At 39.1% G+C, this 20277-nt stretch overlaps 1 protein-coding gene and 1 non-coding gene across 2 annotated transcripts in view; both read left to right on the forward strand.

Moving 5' to 3' along the window:
• Positions 1–20277, forward strand: part of Eda (ectodysplasin A) — a 397393-nt gene that overhangs the window by 208611 nt on the left and 168505 nt on the right.
• Positions 9588–9660, forward strand: Trnak-cuu (transfer RNA lysine (anticodon CUU)). Its single transcript has one exon. It is a non-coding gene; the product is annotated as a tRNA-Lys (tRNA).

The following is a 20277-nucleotide window of genomic DNA, read 5'->3' on the forward strand; positions in this document are numbered from 1 at the left end:
ACAGCTCGAAATACAGAAAAATAAATTTTAGCATCAATGAACAAAGTTTTAAATTTTGCCAGCCCCTTGGTAGATTTTGCTACACATACATATTTAGACAAGTGTTATTTCTGAAATAGTGGGAACTAAAAGCTGAATACTTGATTTTTAATTAACATAGAACAAAATAAGTTTAGATAAGTGGAGTTTCACACCTTAATAAAGTTTAATTTATATATAGATGAACTTTACTACAACTCTAATGAATTCTAACCACCCCCCGAAATAACTGCTTCATACTACCTGTTTATACTCATACTCCCTTGTTTTCCCTTCCCCTAGGTAACCTCTTTTCTTTTCAAGATATATAAATATGTACAACTGTATAAATGCAGCTTGTAGCATTTGAGACTTCATTTGTTATTTTTCTATTGCTGTGACAAAACATCATGACTAAGACAACTTATAAAAGAAAGCATTTAATTAGGATTACAGTTTCTGAGGGTTAGAGTCCATGATGGTGAGGATAGGCATGGTAGCAGGAACAGCTGAGGGCTCATATCTCAAACTCCAATCAGGAGGCAGAGAGCACACTGGGTCTGGCATGAGTCTTTTGAAAACTCAAAGCTCATCCCCAGTGACACATTTCCTCCAGCAAAGCTCCACCTCTTAATCCTTTCCAAATAGTTCAAGCTACTGGGGTCCAAGTATTCAAACATATGGGTCTATGGGGGCCGTTCTCATTCAAACCACCACAGAGATTGTCTTTCATACAGCATAATACCTTTGAGATTCCTTTAAACTATTGCAAGTGTTAGTAATTCCTTCTGGTTTTGCTGGGAAATTATTATTGTCCCTTGGTATGATGTAACAAAATTTATCCACTAAAACACTGGAGGATATCAAGGGGTTTTTCCAGCTTTGAGTAATTATGAATGGAACTACTAAAAACATTCATGTATGTTTCCGTATTTTGTATGAACATTAGTTTTCACTTCTCTGGGATAAATGCCTAGGACTAGAATTGCTGGCTTATAAGATAAGTGTATGTTTAATTTCAAAAGAAACTGCCAAACTGTTTTCCAGAGGAGACATTTTGTATTCACACTGGTAATACAGGAGAATGTCATTCGTTCCACATCTTTCCAAATACTTGGTCTTTTCAATATTTTTCCTGTAATTTTAGCCACTGTAGTCACTGTAGTAGGTACTTAATGGTTTGATTTTAATTTCATTTTGCATTTAGTGACTAATGGTGTTGAACATTTCTTCATATATTAAATTGCCTACTGTTTATTTAGTAAGCTAAGGGGACATTTTAAAAATTTGATGTAAATGGGCATTTAAAATTTTTAGTTTGGCAGCTTCATATATTTATATAATAAATTTTAGTTAGTTTTTCATCTCCCATCTCTCTTCCTCTCCTGCTGAAACTCTTCACAACAAGGTTCCATCCTGCTTCCATGTCTTCTGTTTGTTTGTGACTCACCGTGTTTAATCAGACTTTATTTTTCATAGCATGGCTTGGGAGTTATTTACTCAAGTAACTTATCAGTGGTTATACTACTGAGAAAAACCTGACACCTTCTCTTGTAACAATTATTAATTGCCGATAGTGCCTCGGGGGAGTGGAGCATCATTGGTCCCTCCATGAATAGGCATTTTTAACATCACAAAAGTAAATAGAAAAACCAAACAGAATGGTGATTTCTAAAGAATATTCAGGTTAGAGAGAGGTTGAGAAAAAGGAGGGTAAGTAACATATACTAAAATCAAATATGGTAAGAGGAATGAATTCTACTTTTCTGCAGTACATTAAGGTAAATATAGACTTTAATATCTTATTATGTATTATATAAAACCTTGAAGAGAGGATTTCATAGACTCCAAATATAAAGAAACAATAAATATTAAAGAAATGGAAATGCTGACTACTGGAAATCTTGGCAGCTGCCTGAGGAGGGAAATGGAGACTAAGAAGAGTGAATACCATACTATTTGTAAACAGCCACATAGCAGACAAACAGCCACATGGCAGAGAGGAGGACTTCAGAGAAAGTGAAAATGCCCAAAGTACCAAGGAAAGTATACTTAGGCTGTGCCTAGCATCTGAAAGAGACAGAAGAGTCAAAAGAGGAAAAGTCACAGCTTTCTGAAAGGTGAAGACATTATACGTAGTCTCATGGTGACTGTAGCAACCACACAGAGAACAGGGTTTCTGGGAAGGAAAGGTACCTTACTTCGTTATTTTTCCTGTCTCTTTAGCGTGGTTTCAAGTGTGCCTGCCTTCCTGAGAGCTGGTGCCTTTGCCAGGTGATTGGCTAGCCCAACTGCATTAACTCTTAAGAGAGAAGACAATTGAATGCTTCCACTCAGAAACAGATTCCATTCTCCTGTACAGAAGAAAATAGCTTTCCCTCACTGGCCTCAGGTGCTACTGTAACATTGGATCAATGCAATAAAATCAGTCTTACTGAATAAATCTTCATAGGCTCTGTGCAATTTACCAGAGTCATATGCAAACTTTCTGGTGTGAGAGCTGAGGTACTTCATCATTTTTCTTCCTATTCTACCTTTTTTAAAATACATTTTTCCTTTTTTTATATACTTGGGAGGTGGAGGCAAAAGGATCAGAAGTTTAAAGTCATCCTCTTCTACATAGGTGGATTGCTGCCAGCCACCAAGCCTAGTTACTTCCATTTCCCTGCATTGTTCTCCCAAGTTTTCTTCCAGCCACATACCTCAGGATTGTACACAAGCCCAAAGAAGAGTGGCCAAGTGGTCTTTCAATGTGGTATGTCTGCAATCTTTTCTCTTTTCGAACAGACTCTTGCTATGTAGTCCAGGCTGGCCTTGCACTCAAACTCCTACCTTAGCCTCCCCTGTGCTGGAATCACAAGCCTGTGGCCACTACTCCTGCTCCTACCTCACTCACATTATTGTCTTTAGTAATCCCAGCTTCATACTTCATTGGGAATGTTCATCAGGCCTGCTCAAATCTTACTTTGTTAAACTGTTAGAGCTTCACGAAGTGAATTCTGAGGAGCACCTGAACTGGAATATTGTAGAATTGTTAAGTGTGTGGGCTCCTGTGCCTTGCTATTGGAGTGGTCAATTCGATTTTACAGGAATGGGCCTCATAATGTACATTTTAACAAGTCTCATAGATATGATCATTAGACACAACTGAGTATAAAATTCCCTGAATCTAGCTGCACATCACTTGTGACTCTGTCCACAACAATTTCTCCTTTCTATGAAGGACTATCAATGTCCCTTTTTCTTTGCACTTGTCAGTAGTTCTTGTTTTGTCCCTTCATGTTTTATGTTGTATTGCAACTTAAACTTAGTTTATAAGCCACTGAAATGCAGGGATTCTCTTCATACCTTGTTGAATATGTAGCACAATATAGCTTAATATAATGCACATAACATGAATATATTAACTTTGTACACACTTGAACACACAACTTTGTACAAATTTCAGTAGTGGAGTTCTGAGATTCAAGGGGAACAATTGTTTTTAATCATTTTCAAAGGCATAGTAACTCTGTGAACAATGGTGATGTAAAGCTTTGGGAATCTTGTCTTTGATTCGAGATAGTGTGTTTTCCCAGTGCTAAATTGATTTAATCATTTGAATACTCGATTGACACTTCAAAATATCTTAAATATTTGTGATATGAAGGGGTGATGGTGTGTCATATTCGTTCCACTTGCTTCTTGCTATTTTATTCATACCATCAACATTTCCTGTACATCCATCCTCCCTTCCTGCCCCATATTTTTCTCGTTATACTAGTCCCACAGCAATTTCCATCACCTTCAACTTATTGTTACCACTTCAGCTCACAATCCACGTGATTTCTCCTACCAGTGAATCCCTAATCCTTCCTGTCTGTTGTTCTTTTTTTTAACCTGACATAACGATTGATAACTTGCTGGCTTTTCCTCCTACTCATTCATTGTTTAGCTTTCCACAGGTAAGTGGCACGATTTGGAAGCTAACCCAGGTTTCGAGATGTTAAAGAAGTTTAGAAATTACTTTTTTAATGCTAAAGAAGTGAATTAATTAAGGCTTGATTTTTGCTAAACTTTAGATAATAGTTGATGATTAGAGCTAGCAAAGGATGACACAATAAAGGTTTTCTAAAGAGGAAACTACTGTGAAAATATTAAACATAGGCAATTCTATTGGGAGCATGGCTACATATACATGTATTGGTATTCTTAATTTGCAGTTAATAATGAATAATGATGAGAGGCTGTGATTAAATATCTATTTTGATCTACATGGTGATCTATACTAAGCATTGCCAAACTGCTCATTTTTAGCATCTTTGTCATTAGTATTAGTATTAATTGTATCCAAATCCATCATATGATGGGTACCAATGGTTACTAATATAATCCTGAAAAACAGATGGCTTATGCTTTGGTCTCTTGATTACAAATCTGTGGATGTGACCTCATATTCTGAAGGACAGAATGACCATGAATAGCATCACTGTGGCTTGTTAGTAGAGGAATTGGAACAATGTTAGCCTCTGTCATCTCAAATTTCCTATAGGTTAGAGCCTACTTTACCCAACCCACAGATCTAGGAAATGCACTTAGTGTCTCTTTTCTCTATCTAACCCCATATCATCTCTTAATTCAGTGTTCCGTTTCCACACATCCTTCCTGCTTGTATCTTACTTCATGGTTTTCTGTTTTACCAAGATTAACTATTTTTTAGCTCTTAGATTGACAGCATAAAACTTGGGCAAAAAGAATAAAATGGGTTTCTGGTTAACCATAGTAGATGGACTGCCTGCTTCTGCCATTTACTAGAAGGTTAAAATAGAAACAAAGGGATACAAATTCATAAGGATAAAAGAGATGAAAAGAAACATTAGTTCGTGAAGAAAATATAGCCAGAAGGCAGCGGTGCATGCCTTTAATCCCAGCACTCGGGAGGCAGAGCCAGGCGGATCTCTGTGAGTTCGAGGCCAGCCTGGTCTACAGATCGAGATCCAGGACAGGCACCAAAACTACACAGAGAAACCCTGTCTCAAAAAAAAAAAAAAAAAAAGAAAAGAAAAATAAAATATAAAGAAGATAGAGGAGAGCAAGTATTAGTTACCCGTTGCTATAGAAAAAAACTTATTCCAAAACTTAGTCATTTAAAAATAGCACAAAATTATATGGATTTTCACAGTCAGGAATCTGATAGCTGTTTAGTTGGGCACTGCTGACTTAAGATTGCACACGAGATTACAGTGAGGATAACTGTAGTCATAGAGAGAGCTGGAGAATCTACTTCTAAGGTGATTCTATCATATGCCTCTTTGCAAGAAGCCTCAGTCCCTCACCACATGTGTGACACCTGGCTCCTAATGGAGTAAGTGATGCCAAAGACAAGAAGGAAGCCACAGTACTCTTTGACTTCATCTTCAAAGTTTAACACAATCCTGTCTTCTTTGTTCTGTTTATTAGAACGAAGTGATTATTTCCAACTCACACATGAGTAACGTGAGATTTCACATAATGAGTGAAGGAATATAAACACTTGTGGGCATACATTAAAACCACCACAGAGTGGCAACTAGGTTAGCAAAATAAAGTAACTATAGAATACATGAGTACACAATGGGTACTTACTAAAAAGAAACAATTTTTCCCTGAGAGATTTTTTTTCAAGCATTAAATCCTACAGGTTGGCATGGTGTTCATGGCTGAAAACAAAACATTGGTTGAAATCTACATATGAGAGAACTGGATAGCCAAAGGAATCCTGTACAATAACACAACCTCTGGAGGCATCATGATCCCTGACCTCAAGCTCTACTATAGAGCTATAGTAATAAAAACAGCTTGGTACTGGCATAAAAACTGACATGTGGACCAATGGAATCGAATTGAAGACCCTGACATTAATCCGCACACCTATGAACATATAATTTTTGACAAAGAAGCCAAAACTGTACAATGGAAAAAAGAAAGCATCTTCTACAAATGGTGCTGGCAAAACTGAATATCAACATGTAGAAGGTTGCGAATAGATCCATATCTATCACCGTGCACAAAACTTAAGTCCAAGTGGATCAAGGACCTCAACATAAATCCAGCTACTCTGAACCTGCTAGAAGAGAAAGTAGGAAGTAGTCTTGAACGCATTGGCATAGGAGACCACTTCCTAAATAGAACACCAATAGCACAGACTCTGAGAGAAACAATCAATCAATGGGACCTCTTGAAACTGAGAAGCTTTTGTAGAGCAAAGGATACAGTCAACAAGGCAAAGCGACAGCCTACAGAATGGGAAAAGATCTTCACCAACCCCACATCTGACAGAGGACTGATATACAGAATATATAAGGAACTCAAGAAATTAGACATCAAAATGCCCAACAGTCCAATTAAAAAATGGGCTATAGAACTAAACAGAGAATTCTCAACAGAGGAAACTTAAATGGCCGAAAGACATTTAAGGAATTGCTCAACATCCCTAATCATCAGGGAAATGCAAATCAAAACAACTCTGAGATACCACCTTACGCCTGTCAGAGTGGCTAAGATCAAAAACACTGAAGACACCTTATGCTGGAGAGGATGTGGAGCTAGGGGAACTCTCCTCCACTGCTGGTGGGAATGCAAGCTTGTACAACCACTTTGGAAATCAATATGGCGCTTTCTCAGAAAATTGGGAATCCATCTCCCCCGAGATCCAGCTATACCACTCTTGGGCATATACCCAAGGAATGCTCAACCACACCATAAGAGCACTTGTTCAGCTATGTTCATATCAGCATTGTTTGTAATAGCCAGAACATGGAAACAACCTAGATGCCCTTCAACTGAAGAACGGATAAACAAAATGTGGTACATATACACAATGGAATACTACTCAGCAGAGAAAAACAATGACATCATGAGGTTTGCAGACAAATAGATGGATCTAGAAAAAATCATCCTGAGTGAGGTAACCCAGACTCAGAAAGACAAACATGGTATGTACTCACTCATAGCAGGATACTAGACATGAAACAAGGATGACTTGTCTGCTACTCACATCACCAGGGAGGCTACCTGGAAAACAGGACCCCAAGAAAGACACAGGGATCGCCCAATGACAGAGAAATGGAATGAGATCTACATGAACAGCCTGGACATGAGTGGGGGTGGTGAAAGGCGAGGGTCGAGGGAAAGAGAGCTTGGGGAAGCGGGAGATCCCAGCTGGATCAACAACAGAGAGGGAGAACAAGGAATAGGAGACCATGGTAAATGAAGACCACATGAGAATAGGAAGAAGCAAAGTGCTAGAGAGGCCCACAGAAATCCACAAAGATACCCCCACAACAGACTGCTGGCAATGGTCGAGAGACAGCCCGAACTGACCTACTCTGGTGATGGGATGGCCAAACACCCTAATTGTCATGCTAGAAACCTCATCCAACTACTGAGGGATCTGGATGCAGAGATCCATGACTAGGCCCTGGGTGGATCTCTGGGAGTCCAATTAGCGAGAATGAGGAGGGTTTATATGAGCGAGAATTGTTGAGACCAAGGTTGGATAAAGCACAGGGACAAATAGCCAAATGAATGGAAACACATGAACTATGAACCAATGGCTGAGGGGTCCCCACTGGATCAGGCCCTCTGAATGGGTGAGACAGTTGATTGGCTTGATCTGTTTGGGAGGCATCCAGGCAGTGGGACCGGGGTCCTGTGCTCATTGCATGAGTTGGCTGTTTGAAACCTGGGGCCTATGCAGGATTGCTTGGCTCGGCCTGGGAGGAGGGGACTGGACCTACCTGGACTGAGTCTACCAGGTTGATCTCAGTCTGTGGGGAAGGCTTTGCCCTGGAGGAGATGGGAATGGGGGGGGGGGGGGGCTGGGGGGAAGGTGAGGGGGACGGGAGGGGGGGAGAACAAGGGAATCCGTGGCTGATATGTAGAACTGAATTGTATTGCAAAATAAAAAAAAATAAAAATTAAAAAAAAATAAAAAAAAGAGAACTGAACTCTCAAGTCTTTTCACCTTCACAGAAACCACATCATCACTTGTGCCACCATAAGGAAGGAAAATGGAGCTTTAGTCTCTAAAACAATTAAGTGAAAGCCTCCATATTAAGAGATGGCACACTCGATGCTGTTCTTCCCTTGAAAATGATGTGCATTAAATTGTGTGCCTTTAACCTCTTTTTCATTCCCTATATAGTAGGGCAGTAGACAATTCTTAAGAAATTCAATATTCTTAGAAAAGAGCTCTAAATACTGGTATATATGTCTCCAATCAAATAAATGTCAGCATATCCCTAATACTCCCACAGTATGATAATCCATTGACAGTTCTAACCATGCACATACAACTTAAAATCAGCCTTTTAGTGATCAATCCTTGAGGAAGCTGTAAATAATAGAAATAGGGTAAATATCACCCAAACAGAACAGAAAAGAAGTTGGATGGTATAGACAAATATAAAAGTTATGTATGTATATGTATGTCTTTCTACACATACACATGTATGTATATATGTATGTGCATATACATTCTTAGACTCATATATTCTAAACGGAATAAGAGAAGAGATAATTGTGTAATATATTTAATATTGGATCAATATATATTTTGGGATGATAAAATGGAATTAACTGGGTGTGGTAGCACAAATTTATAATCAAGGCACTTGGGCATTGAAGGCAGAAGGATTGGGAGTTCAGGGGCAGCATGGGCTGCGTAGTGAACCCTGTTTTAAAAAGCCAAACAATAAGCAACCTAGCTCTAAGATTTGGAATAATCTTAATATATACATGCAACAGCTGACAGCTGCATTTAAGTGGTACAGTACTGTCATTTAATTTGAATATCTTATGCCACTAACTGATTGACCTGACTTTTCTGTTCTCCCCCTACCCCCACGGAACTAGTTTATTAAAATTAACTTTACTTAATTTTTAATATAATATATTTTGATCATATTAATTCCCCTCTCACAATTCTTAGTTCCTTCCCATCTACATAGTCACTCCACTTCATGTTCTTTCTCTCTGGATGATGTACAGAATGTGGAAGGCTTTGGAGCACTCAGTTCTAAATGGGAAATTTATCATACCCTTCCTCTCAAGGCTCAAGAATCTATATGGAAGAGGAAGCTGTTGTTAGAGTTTTTTTGCCTGGTCCACAGTCAGGACAAATCTCTCTCACCCGCCAGTCCCAAGCCGCTCAAACCCGATCAAGTAAACACAGAGACTTATATTGGTTACAAACTGTATGGCTGTGGCAGGCTTCTTGTTAACTGTTCTTACAGCTTAAATTAATCCATTTCTATTAGTCTATACCTTGCCACGTGGCTTGTGGCTTACCGGTACTTTACATCTTCCTTATCCTGATGGCGGCTGGCAGTGTCTCTCACTCAGCCTTCCATTTCCCAGCTCTATTCTCCTCCTTGTCCCGCCTATACTTCCTGCCTGGCCACTGCCAATCAGTGATTTATTCATTGACCAATCAGCAACACATTTGACATACAGACCATCCCACAGCACTTCCCCTTTTCTTTTCTTAAAAAGGAAGGTTTTAACCTTTACACATCTCCAAAGTCAGCTTGGTATATTTGGGAATTTGGGCCCGGCTAGCTCAGTCGGTAGACCATGAGACTCTTAATCTCAGGGTCGTGGGTTCGAGCCCCACGTTGGGCGCCATTTGTTGTTAGAGTTTTTTTGCCTGGTTCACAGTCAGGACAAATCTCTCTCACCCGCCAGTCCCAAGCCGCTCAAACCCGATCAAGTAAACACAGAGACTTATATTGGTTACAAACTGTATGGCTGTGGCAGGCTTCTTGTTAACTGTTCTTACAGCTTAAATTAATCCATTTCTATTAGTCTATACCTTGCCACGTGGCTTATGGCTTACCGGTACTTTACATCTTCCTTATCCTGATGGCGGCTGGCAGTGTCTCTCACTCAGCCTTCCATTTCCCAGCTCTATTCTCCTCCTTGTCCCGCCTATACTTCCTGCCTGGCCACTGCCAATCAGTGATTTATTCATTGACCAATCAGCAACACATTTGACATACAGACCATCCCACAGCAGGAAGCAGAAAGAATGTAAGAGTCAGAGGTGACGGATGTCTCCAAGGAAACAGCATCATCTAGACACAGAAGGACTGATGCACATATGAACTCACAGAGACTGTGACAGCATGTACAAGACCTGTACAGAGTCAAACCAGACAAAATGCCAACACAGACAATGAAGGGGAAGTCAACACAAAGTCCCACCCCTAACCAGCAAGGCTTTCTGTTCTTCATTTTCAGTATTTAAAGAAAAAAATCTTCACTGATCTATACACTAATGTAAGAAATAATTGTTGGGAAGGAGCTAATTTAATTCATCTCTCTTTCACTGTTATTATTTTAATGCCTAATTTATTGGGATAATTTACATACAGAAAATTGAGCTTTTTAATTGTACAATTCTGGTAATTGAGTGATTCATACAGCCCTTCAATAGTTGCATAAAATTATCCCATCACTCATAAGTTATGTCAAGACCCTTTTGTAGACACATCTCAGTCCTTTATAAACGCTTCTCCTTTTTCTATAGTTTCACCTTTTCCAGACCATCTTAAAAATATACATATAGTGTATATAGCTTTTTTGCATCTGGCTTTTTAATTTAGCATTATGCATTTGAGTTCATCTATGTACTGACCTCGAACATTTTAAAATCTAGTTCTAACTCTATTGCCCATTTTTAATTTTTATGTTTCTTTTTATTGAGTTTTGAGAGTTCATTGTTTTTTTCTAGATAGAAACCTTTAAAAGACATAGTCTTAATTGTTTTTTTAACAGTATCTTTTGAACAATAGGGTTTTTTTTTTAAGTTTTGTTGATATAGGGTCTCACTCTGTTAGCTCAGACTGACCTTAAACTGGATGGAGGTTGTGTGTGTGTGTGTGTGTGTGTGTGTGTGTGTGTATGTGTGTGTGTGTGTGTGTGTGTGTGTTTTCATGTGTATGTGCATGCATGTGAAGGCCAGAAGCAAGCCTCATGTATTGTTCGTCAGGTGCTGTGCATTTGTTTTAGTTTTGTTTTGAGACAGGGTCTCTCCCTCGGACCTAGAGCTTGTCAAATAAGCTAGTCTGGCTGGCTGGCTAGTGAACCCCAGAGATCAGTCTCTGTCTGCTCCCCAATGATAAGCTTATAAGTGCACAATAGCACACCCAGCTTTTGCTGTGGATGCTGGGGATCAAAGACAGGCGCTCATTTTGCACAGCAAACACTTTACATACTGACTTGTCTCCCCAGCCACTATATGCCAAACTGAGGGTTACACAGATTTCTCCTTCTAGTTATTCATTTATATCTTTATTTGTCGCTTGTTTGTTTTAATTAAAATGTAATTACATCATTTTCTTTCTTCCCTGTCCTTTCTCCAGCCTCTCCAATTCCCTCCCCCCACTTCCTTTCAAATTTATAGCCAATTTTATTTACTTGCTCTCTCTCTCTCTCTCTCTCTCTCATACGCACATACGCACACACACATACACATTGTGGCAGTTTCAGTGAGATTCCCTCCATTGTCTTGGGTAAGATGAGTAATTGGTCCTCAGTTGGTGAGCCAGTTGGGGAAGCTAAGGAGGTGTGTGTGGCCTTGCTGGAGAAAGGGCATCACTAGGGGCAGGCTTTGAGGTTTCAAATGCCAGGCTCCATTCCCAGTTCACTCTGCTTTCTGCTTACTGTTGGAGAAGTGAGCTCTCAGCTTCCTGCTCCTGCTGCCATAGTTTTCAGTCTGCCATCATGGACTATGGCAAATCTAGATGGGAAAGAATTCTCTCCACCTACAAGGTGCATCTAATGGTGTGAATTCTTCTTCCTCTGTGTCCGTGTGGCCATCATCAACTTCTGTCCATGGTGTATAGGATCATCCCTCTCTCCTTTAGTCTACTGTCCCATGTATTGGCATTCTTAGCTTTCTTAACAAGTAGAAGCTGTTCTCTCGACAAGAGCAGAACAATGAAAATTGTCCTGAGAAAAGGGGAAAATGGGTTTTGCACTTTCAGTTTCCTAAAAAAAGAAAATCAGGCAAAGAGTATGGTTCAATGGTAGAGCATTGCAGATCATGTGCAGGGCCTTGGGTTCTATCCCAGTACTAGGCATATAAGAGAGAGAGAGAGAGAGAGAGAGAGAGAGAGAGAGAGAGAGAGAGAGAGAGAGAGAGAGAAGGGGAGGGGAGGGGAGGGGGAGGGGAGGGGAGGGGAGAGGAGAGGAGAGGAGAGGGAGAAAAGGATGAGGGAGGGAGTGAGGAACAGTCAGAGACAGAGGGACAGACAGACAGACAGACAGAGACACAGAGATAGACAGACAGAGAGAGAATGTATATTGTTCCTGATTATGAGAATGGAACCAGCCAAGCCATTCAGAGAAAAAAATGAGTTCATATGACATTCTCAATGAAAAGGATTTGAGCTATAGCAAATGGATGATAAAAAATTCTTTGTCCTATTGAGTTAATACAAGGAAACACACTTTGATTATAATTCATCTTTTCAGGCCAAAGAAATTTTCTGCCAGTCCCTTGACCTAATCACCCTGTAGTTTGGAAAACTCAGCTTTCCTACACATGGGACAAGCCAGAAGAGCCATACTGTGGCCAAGAGATATCTCATCCTTGTCCTAAAAAGGTGAATCAAAAAGAGGGGAGGTAGTATTTTTTTTCCACTGCAAGCAACTCTTGAGTATAGGCATATAAATTCCTGGTGACAAAACTAGTGTTGAAAAAGCCCCCATGCTGGCAGGAGTATACTAAAAGAGATGGAACTTGCCTTCTGCACACCAGAAGAACATCAAGATGTGGTATAGGGCAGGAAAAGAAAAGCCATGTGGCTCTCTGCCTCAATAGCTTAATCCATCTTTTGTGTTGGCTTCCATGAAACTAAACCCATGGATATCATATCCATGAAGGTCTAAAGTGGCAGGCTTGGAAATAAGTATGTATGGCTATAAATAAACCAGAGGGAAAGATTGGTTCATACTAGAAAATTGCAGAGAAAATGAGACAGAAATGAACGGAAATTCTGAAAATTTGTTTTGCATTGAGCTAGACTCCTTTCAGAGAGAACAGTGATCCTCCACCTTCTTAATGCCGTGACACTTTCACGCAGTTCCTCATGTTGTGATGAACCCCAACCGTAAAATTATTTTCATTGTTACTTCCTAAATATAATTTTGCTACTGTTAAGAATTGTAATGTAAATATCTGTGTTTTCAGTTAGTCTTTGGGGTCACAACCCACAGGTTAAGGACCACTGGTCCAGAGTATGCTCTCCTCAGCACTCCCTCTGCTTCCCACTGTGGCCTGTTCACAGGGTACTCATCTGAAGGAATTTTGCTCTTTATTCACTGCTTGAAGCATCAATACTGTGTCAGGTACTCTTTCTGTGCCCACTTTTAAATTTCACTTCAGCAGACTTTCCAAACAGTGCGTTTTGATTGCAGAAGTGCCGGAGGAATAGGAATTGTTTACGTTGTGGAGACTAATTAAACACTGCCATTTTGTTGTCACATTCCACATTTCAGTGGGGGACAATGACTGATGGTTTAGTCTGGTGGTTTTAGAAGCACAGACAAATGCCTCTATTAAGTGGTAAGTCTATCTTTCAGACTTAGATTTAGGATTTTTTTTGTTGTTGTTGTTTTGTTTTTTTGTTAGTCTGTATGTCCTGACAAGTTCCCTGGTGTACCTAGTTTAGAACAGAAATAACAATGTTTGGATCAGTTATGGGATTTCACCTGTTCAGGAGGTGTTGGCGAGGAGATAGCATTTTACTGGCTTCAGTCCTGCTTCATTTATGTAAAGATCATTATCTTGCTTTCCTTGAAGAAATCTTTCTGTATACAAAACAGAACAACAGCCAAGTACAATGTTATTTCCCTCAAAGAGCCTTGGAGTTTCAGGGCTTGCTCCCTTGCCACTATTCAACTACTAAATACCTAGTATTTAAGTCTTCATCAATAAATTACACAGTTTCTCATTTGGTGTTTGGGCAAATTAAACTTTCTCATCCATCTGTAGAAAAATCTTTGCCTCTAAAAGGGAGACCAAATGGAGATGGTAACAAAGCTTAGCCATGTGGCACCCTGTACTAAACAGAGTGCAATGCCACCACAAACTAACAAATAAAAATAAGAAGGCAGTGAACTTCTAGTTTGGTTGCATCCTTGCAGCTAGATAATGTAACATCTTTTTGTCCTTAAAATCTTTAAAGGCTAGCTCTTAAGGGGTTGATCCTGAGAAGATGTTGAAGGGAAGTCCTTCCCAGTGCACCATTTTCAATCCATTTCTACAAATCTCTTACTGGATACTGCCTTTCCTAACAAAGAGAAAGTGCCCTAGGCCTTGCATGCAGGGTGATAGTGGTCCTCCCAAGGTCAATGGCACCAATGTCCATTTGGTTATTTTCTTTAAAATTAACACTGAGTGTCCTGGAAGAGATATTAGTTCTATCCCTCCCAGTACATCAGGGTTCTGTCCTCAAGCCTGTTGCCACCGTTGCTCAACTATATTTCAGATCCTTGGCATTGTATCCTTCTCCCATCCACCCAAATCAATTTGTTCTATTGCCCCCCCCAGCTTTCTTTACTGTAATCACAATGCCCAAGGGTCTTTACTTGAAGGGAGGGGATTCATTTTCTCTTTAAAGTTAATTCAGCATCAATTCTGTTTTAAAGGATTTTTAAGTTGTCATTGGGAGATTTCTCAAATCCTGTAATTCCTTATACATTGCGTACTCTATAGATTAAGGCAAGTAACCTAGATTATAAAACATAAGGGGTTCTTCCCACCATAAGAAGAGCATGACTGCTGTCTGTACTATCTTAGGATGTAAGGTTTGGCCAGTTGCTATACACACTTCGGTGCTTCCCAGAGATCTCATTCCCAACTGCTCTGTAAGGATGAATAGAGGATACCAGAAACAAGTGTATGTTCAAGACTGTTAAAATTTGTATTCTGCTACTATTTTACATATGTCTGAGATTAAATACGATCTAAGGAGGCACAAGTTCAGTGCTGGATTGGCCTCCAATTCAATTTTCGTTTTCATTTTGGTGTAGAGGCTACAATATCCTGACGTTTTTAGTAAAATGCTGATTGGCTGCCTGTTCTCAATGAGCTCCAAGTATGTAGAAACAGCCTGTGCCCATTAGGCAAGAGAGGCATCCATCATCTCTAAAGTAATTTTCAACTTGATTTGGTGGAAATGAACACTAGTAGTGCATAGGCAGTGTCTCACTATAAAGCTTAGGCTGACCTCTGAATTCCTATGTAGTCCATGTGTCTCAAACTCATGATCCTTCGTCACGTGTACTAAGATTATAGTCATATATCATCATGCTGATAACCATTTTAAATGTGTTTTATATTTATTTTGTGTGTGAGAGAGAGAGGGGAGAGGGAGAGGGAGAGAAAGAGAGAGCTAGCAGAGCACACATGTATGCCATGGCACACTTGTGGAGGTCAGAAGCCAATCATGAGGAAGCAGTTCTTTCCTTCTACCATGTGGGTCCTTGGGTTTGAACTGAAGTTGTTAGTCTTCATGGCAAGTACCTTTATCTGCTAAGCCATCTCACGAGCCCTTATAACCAATTTTAATACAAGAAATATACAATATTGATAATGTTTTGTTAAACTGGTTACTGATGAGGAGTTCAGGCTTAACTTTTTATATAATAATTTGTTTCCTAAATATAATAATCTCTTTCCTCTCCCTATGAGCAAGTATTGTTTACATTTCTCAAAAAGAAAAACTTTAATGGCATCCTAGAAAGTTATTCTACAAAGGAATATATTTATTCTGTTTCTCCTAAACCCACATGTCTTGAGTGTCCAGTGTCAGAACCAAGTTAGGCCTAGCATTCTTCAGATCAGGACTTTACAATGACATACAGCCACTGTCACCATCACCACGATTGTTCCAAGGTGGACATATGTGTTTCAGAAATGATTAGGGAGCCAGAATAACTGGTCAACTCATCTGGATTGCCCACGTGGGCAACGAGCATTTTCTCTGTTCTCCTACTCTTCGGGGCCCTACAAAAGTCCTACCCACACCTTGAAACCCATTGGCTCTCAGTCTTTCCCATAAGTTAGTAGGACTTAAGCTGTGTTCCCTTTTGTTTGTTTTCTTACATGTTTTTTTTTCTCTTTTTCGTGGAGGTTGATGTGTTTTCAAAGTAAGAAAAGCAAGTGCTTTTCTAAGTGTTTGTAGAATGAGCAGTGTTTTAGACATAAATACATAAATGAGCAGTGTTTTTTTGACAAATTAGGTGTCTTTGATCAAATAAGCAGTCTTACAACTAAGCTTTGCCTAAATCCTATTGCATGTAATTGAGTGCAAATAAGGAGGTTTCTGCATCCTATTTAAAATAGCAAGTAGGTCACTCATGTAGCAAATAGTAGTAATAAATGGAACCTGGAAACATACTCCAGTATCTGTCCGTAGATCAACTTTCAAAGTAAAAAGTGAACCTATACTCCATATATTTCTAGTTTAGTTAACCAACTTAATGTTACTAAGAAATCTCAGTTCTGTAAAGAGTTGCTTTTATCATTTTTCTTCGTTTACTCTCACATCCACCTTTCCAGAATCATCACTGGCTTCACAGTCTCAGATCAGGGGATTCTGCATGCAGGTATAATGCATATACACCAAAAATACCTGGAAAAGGATAGCTGTCTTGGATTTTCCAAACCCCTATTTCAGAAAGGATTAGACATTTTCAATATCTTCTTTGTAAGTATCAGACCAAAGCCCAGACCAACTCTTGCACTGAAATCCTTGTTTTTTTTTAAGGAGGCTTATTGTTCTTTTAAGAATATCCCAGGGAAGTTGAGCCATTGCTTTTGGTGGGTAAGTATGCTTACAGATGAGTGTATGTGATTGCATGTGTGGGCATATGTTTGTGCTCAGCTGTGTGCACTTCACTTTTAGACAAACTCATAGCCCAGGCTGCTGGGAACCAGATGTTCCTAAGGATTCTTAGAAGTAAACATTGACAAGTGAGCTTCTCAAATCAGTGTTGCAGCAATCTGGCTCTAGGAATGAGGTCCATTTGTAAATCAGAGAGGAGAGTAATAGCAAAAAAGATGGACATGAAACCACAAATATTGTAATCTCCTCAGTGAAAAATGTTGATTCAGCAATGTTCTAATTTATTATTTTATGACTTTATCTTTTCCTTTAACCTTTGCCCATTGTACTTTTGAAAAGATTTAGGGATACTGGTTGTAATTTTTAAAAACTGCATAATATATAAATCAGCTCCATGAGTTGTTTTAATAGTTATGTGACTATAATTAGGGTTTTTGTTATTTGCTTTTGTAAGACAGGTATTATTATTTCTTAAACTCCAGCACTGGTGACACACACAAAAAAAGTTCACCTATGAAATTGACTTTATAGCATCTTATTTTGTGGGATTTTTGAAAATTTTATGCATGAGCACTCTGTACTTACATATCTACCCCTCCCTCTCCCCCCATACACCTCTCAGGGTACCTCCATCATGTCTTCCTTTCAAATTCATGTCCTCTTATTCTATAAATGTTATTAAATCCAGTTAGTATTGTCCATATGTGCATGCATTAGGGACAACCACTTTGGCATGGGCTTATCAAGGGGTTTATCCCTGAAGAAAACTGACTCTCCATCTCTCAGCAGCTATTGATGCTATAGATCTTCAAGAAGGGAGTAAGTCCTTTTTAACCCTTACCTCATCCATGTTTGAATGTCTACCAGTGTAGTCTCATGTAGATCTTGTGCAGATAACATGCCACTTAGAGTTCATGGATGTGATATCCCTTTCATGTCCAAAAAGCACTATCTAGCAGAATGCATCCTCATCCTCTGGCTCTTATAATCATTTTGCCTCCTTTTCCACAATATTGTCTTCGTAATAGGTATAGGGGTTATATCATAGATGCACTAATGGAGGCTGCGTGCCCCACCATGACTTATTCCCTCCATTTTGACTGGTTATGGATCTCTGTAGTAACCATATCTGCTGAATAATGCAGCTTGTTTGCGAAGTGAAATAAGTGAAACCTGCATTTATTTATCTGTGGGTTTAAAGACAAATATTTAGAAGGCGTTTGGATATTCTTGTCAGTTTAGAAAAATGGTAGTAGTAGGTCCTCTTCTAGGATCTGTGACCTCTCCAGCCACAGGTTCTTGCCTAGGTTTACAGTATCAGCCATGAGTTCCCTCCTATCGAGCAGACTTTAAACCCCATCAGACAGATTCTGGTTACCCCTAAGATATTAGAGCCACTATTACATCATTGAGCATATCTTGCTAGGCCAGTTGTTATTATAGTTCACAGGATTTATAGCTGAGTATGACCATTGAGATCTTTTCTCTTTCTGCCAGCTTGCATAGTAAGTACCTTACAGCACTCAGAAGAGGCTTCCAGGTCCATCCCAATTTTATTTATCCAAATCTTGTGACCAATCTGGTGTCTTCAGCAACAGGGTTTAACTCTCTTAAGTTCTAGCAAGCACCAAGACCAATGGAAATAGCATGTATTCTTAGGAGAGTCTTTAGTGGTTCCTGGCTTATAACTTGAAGGGAAGTATCCATTGCCTGGCACTGGGCTTAAGACCTGAATTCCCATTTCAATTGTATGTGAAAATGGTTCCTCTGAGAGAGAGAATTGGATACAATTCAAATCAATTCCTCTGCAGAGGAAGTAACTTTCTTTGAAGAGAATGGAAAATGTGTCCTATGCTGTCTGAGAGAAGCGGTTTCCGAGGCACCATGGTTAACCCAAATGTGATCTTTAAGTCTAACACTTCTCCAACTGAGGAGGAAATTACCAAGTCTCCATCCTCTTTGTATGTAAAATAAAATTCCTTCCCAGAAGAAAATAGAACTAGATAACTTGGGAGTGGTCCCGTTTTACACCTGAACCCCATATTTGGATTTGGAGTTGCCTTGAGTTCAGAGAGATTGATGCTAGTAGAAAAAGTGAAAAGTCACCACCAGTTTGATGCTACTTGGAATTCTGGCCACCTTCTCAGTCTTATTCTTCCTGATATCCTTTATCTCTTACAGTCTTCAAATAGCTGCCTCATTTATTCTGTGTAATTTCAAATAACATTTAGGAGAAAGGACAGGATACAGGAGAGTCACCTCACCTTATCTGAAACCAGGGCCCACTTCCATATGCTTTAGACAGGAAATGATATTCTGTAACATTTCTAAAGGAAGTAAATTACAACCATTTAAAGACATTTCCAGAGAACATTTTGTTAATACCCAGGTTTCTGTTTAAGAATTTTTTTCTCCGTGAAAAAATCACTTTCACATTTACTGTAATGCAGGTTTTCTAGTATGAATCCTGTTTGCCTTTGTCTGAACAAAATTATTTCACTTTTATTTTGAAAGATATTTTTGGTAGGGCATAAAGTTCTGGATGACAGCATTTTTTCTTGCTTTTATGTTTTGCTCCCATGTTTTATAAAGTGTCACTCCATTATCTTACATAGTTCTAATAATATCTGCTATAATTACCTTTATTTTCCCATAGGATTGTATTTTTTTTATTCCTTTAGCTACTGTCAAGATGTTATCTGTAACTTTAAACAATTTGATATGCCTATATGTTTTAAAATGATATTTATCCTACTTGCCATTTTCCAAAATTCTTGGATATATGGTTTAGAATCTTACTATTTTTGTAAAAGTTTTAAAATTATTAAATATTAATTTCTTTTTAATTCTTTTGTTACTAAACATACATGTATGTTAGGTATTTTGATATTGTTTCTCATCTCTTGGATGTTGTTTTGTTTATTTATTTTCTGCTCTTTGTGATGAAGTTTGTACAACCTTTATTGGTTTATCTTTGAATTAAATGAGACAGTTAAAGGCATTCTCTGTTATTGTATTAGTTATTTTTCTTGTTAATGACAAGAAGCAACTTAAAGAAAGCAAAGTTTATTTTTGGCTCACAGTCTGAGTTGAGGCAGGGGAGTGTGGAGGCAGTCGGCTCCAAAGTAGCTGGAGCATGGGGATGGGACTCCTCACCTCATCACATTTGGGTGGAAGAGGAAGTGGAAGCAAGCAGGAAGTGGTTCTATTGTAAATCTCAGAGTGAGCACCCTAGAAATCTACTTCCTCCAGGTAGGCCTCCCTTCCTAAAGGCTCTCAGCCTCCCAAAATAGTGCCACTATCTTGGGATCAAGTGTTCATGCACATGAACCTATAGGAGACATTTCACATTCAAATATAACAGTCTGTTCCTGACTCCCAT

Source organism: Peromyscus californicus, unplaced genomic scaffold (assembly GCF_007827085.1).
Source record: "Peromyscus californicus insignis strain IS unplaced genomic scaffold, ASM782708v3 Scaffold_10__1_contigs__length_136768540, whole genome shotgun sequence".
Classification (NCBI taxonomy): domain Eukaryota; kingdom Metazoa; phylum Chordata; class Mammalia; order Rodentia; family Cricetidae; genus Peromyscus; species Peromyscus californicus.